The sequence below is a fragment of the Ictidomys tridecemlineatus genome, chromosome 3 (assembly GCF_052094955.1).
Source record: "Ictidomys tridecemlineatus isolate mIctTri1 chromosome 3, mIctTri1.hap1, whole genome shotgun sequence".
NCBI lineage: Eukaryota > Metazoa > Chordata > Mammalia > Rodentia > Sciuridae > Ictidomys > Ictidomys tridecemlineatus.
This window is the reverse complement of record NC_135479.1, coordinates 50,599,597-50,602,508: the sequence shown is the minus strand read 5'-3', so window position 1 is coordinate 50,602,508 and position 2,912 is coordinate 50,599,597. Positions and strand designations below refer to the sequence as shown.

The 2,912-nt window shown below is 44.9% G+C and overlaps 1 pseudogene; it reads right to left on the bottom strand.

The window, feature by feature from the left end:
• Positions 1-1,669: 1,669 nt before the first annotated feature.
• LOC101970198 (GTPase ERas-like) lies at positions 1,670-2,604 on the bottom strand (annotated as a pseudogene).
• Positions 2,605-2,912: the final 308 nt, after the last annotated feature.

The following is a 2,912-nucleotide window of genomic DNA, read 5'->3' as shown; positions in this document are numbered from 1 at the left end:
TTTTTAAAAAATTAGGGGGAAAAATAAAACGGCCAATAATTACTCTAATAAAGCAGCATGCAGTTTATTTTGGGGCTCATATTAGTCAGTTCAGATATTGAAGATTGAAAGAAACCTCTGAAATATTTGGATAAAAATTCTCAAGGTAAAGAAGACAATGGCTTGGATTTAAAGTGGCACTTTTTTTTCCCCCTCTGGTTACAAGTCCTGTAAGCTGGAAAGGCATCCACCATTTACATTTCAATGTAAGATTTCTTCGTGAGATCTGGCAGAAGCCAAGGGAATCCACTGTTTGAGTTACACCTCATGCCTAGAGCATTTGAACCATTTTTATTCCCCAGTTGCTAACCAGGCCAGGCTTGCAGAAAACTATTAGGCATCTCCTTTATCTAAGCTGTGATCATATCATTCCCTACTATTACTTTTGAGGGTGAGGCTTCCCTTTGAACAAAAATAAAGAGAACAGAAATATGGGCACCTTTGCTGAGAAAAGTGTTTCTTTGGCTAGGGGACAACTTCCTGATCCCAGAGTGGTCAGAAGTCCCCTTACCCCCTTTTTTTTTGTTTTGTTTTTGTTTAATGTAGTTGTAGATGGACGGCATGCCTTTATTTATTTAATGTTGTGCTAATGATGAAACCCAGTGCCTCACGCATGCCAGGCAAGTGCTCTGCCACTGAGCTACACAGTTCCATCCCTGAGTTTTTGTCTTTCCTTCTATGTACTCTGGCTGGGGCCTCACTCAGAATGGAGTATATTAACTTTCTAATAATTATTTCAATTTAAAGGAGGACATTTGTATAAGCACAAAATAATGGATGCAGACCTCAACAGATCCAGGGAAGTCATTTATTGTTCTTCGAGAACTCATTTTCTAGATGCAAAAAAAAAGGCCATTCATTACAGAGAGTATTTTGGTTTTAAAGGGTAAAATTAGGGTGATTCCATCATTGGAACTTGTGAGTATGCCCTTCAGACATTCAGGGGCTAGTTATGTAGATTAAAACTTTTAACTCAGGGGGGACAGCTGTAAAAGGTTAAAACTGTAAAAACTGATTTTTATTTGGAGAGATAAGAGTCCAGATTGTGGAGCTGGGGTTGTGGCTCAGTGGTAGAACATGTGCCTGGCATATGTGAGGCCCTGGGTTCAAATCTCAGCACTGCATATAAATCATCAATGGCGGTATCAGTGCAGGACCCTGGATGATCCAAAAGGCAAAGGGTCTTGGCAGGGCATTTCGAAAAGAGACTGGAATTGGTCTTAACTTCTCTGAGGAAAAGAAGGCCCAGGTTGCATGTGGGACCAAAATGACATAAAGTGGCCTCTGAGTTGGAGGTCTCATGAAGACAGAGGAAAAAAATGGAGTTTCATTGGAATGGGGAGGGGTTAAAAATAACCTAGAAAACATCCCGATACCAGTTAGGGAACCAAATGAAAGCACCTGAAAGAGAATACAAAAAGAAACAGAAAAATAGAGGGAGACCTCATGGACTAGTGATGCTTTATTCAACACTGGAGAAGCACACCTTTGGGGGCAAAATGGCAGAGGCAGGTCATCATGAGGGTCTGGGTGTTTTTTTGTTGTTGTTATTATTGAAACCTGAGAACATTTTAATTTTGCACAAAAATCTCTCAATTTAACATAACAGAGCCAACATTAGAAATCCCCATGTTACAAAAAAAAAAAACCCTCACCAAAGGAAAGTTAATAAAAGTATGTTCATCTATGCCCATTACACCAACAGTGTCCATGATACTAGTTGATAGGGGGGTGTCTCATATCAAAGGAATCATCATCCTGGCCTGTGGGAGAAGACATCTTTCCAGACCTGTATCTTCAGGCCACAGAGCAGCCAAAACTGCACATGGCCTTCTGGTGCTGGGACTTCTCCTCACATGACACTGCCATGGCCTTCTGGACCCTTTGGATCTCTTGGATAAGCAGGGAAAAGGCTTCCTCCACACCTTGCCAGATCTTGGCTGAGATCTCCACGCATGGGGCCCCCCCAGCTTTGGGCCAGGGCTACAACAGCAGCATGAGCATCTCCAGTGGTGGTCACAGGGTCACACTTGTTGCCCAGAAGAACTAGGGGCTGGGGGTGGCGAGGACTCCAGGTGGCCCATATATGCTGCAGCTGGGTCAGAGATGAAGGATCATCGAGAGCAAAGACACCTAGCACACCGTCACCCACTGCCAAGCACTTGTCACGCAGGGCCCTGTGAGTTTCCTGCCCTGCAGTGTCTAGCGCATTCAGAATATAGCCCACCATGGTCCAGGGCCACCTCCTTCCAGAAGGAATCTTGGATGGTGGGGTTGTGGTCTTCCACAAAGCACTGGTGGGTCATCTGGATGGTCAATGCACTCTTGCCCACTCCACTTGTACCCACCACCACCGCCTTGTACTCAGGCAGTCACTTGCTAACACCCTTGCGGTGTGACCAAGCCTCTCGACTCTCCTTTGAACTAGGGCTCCATGTGATCAAAGACATCAGGCTTTGTTGGCACTTCCATGCCCCCAAACAGGCAGCTCAGGGAAGAGAGAACAGCAGGCTCTATGTCCTGAAGAAGCGATGCACAGGAAGCAGCGGACGGATCTCGAGGGTCTGGGTTTTATAGGGTTTAGCCAAGCCAGATCATGGGAGGAGTTACTTTTGGTGGGCCCTTTTAGGGCCAGGTGTTAGGAGTTTAGGGTGGGGCAGGAGCACAGGTAGGTAACCATATACTTCAATGTCCACTTCACCTTTCAATATATATCCCTGGTACCTCTAGGACTATTTTTGAAGGGGACATGTTTTTCTTGTCCTTTTCTCCCTCTATCCCCTACTAACCTGGGGACTGGAGATATCTGTGCTCCACAGGAAGGAGATGTCTGCCAGAGCTTCTAGGAAGAGAATATCTCCCAAATTAAACAA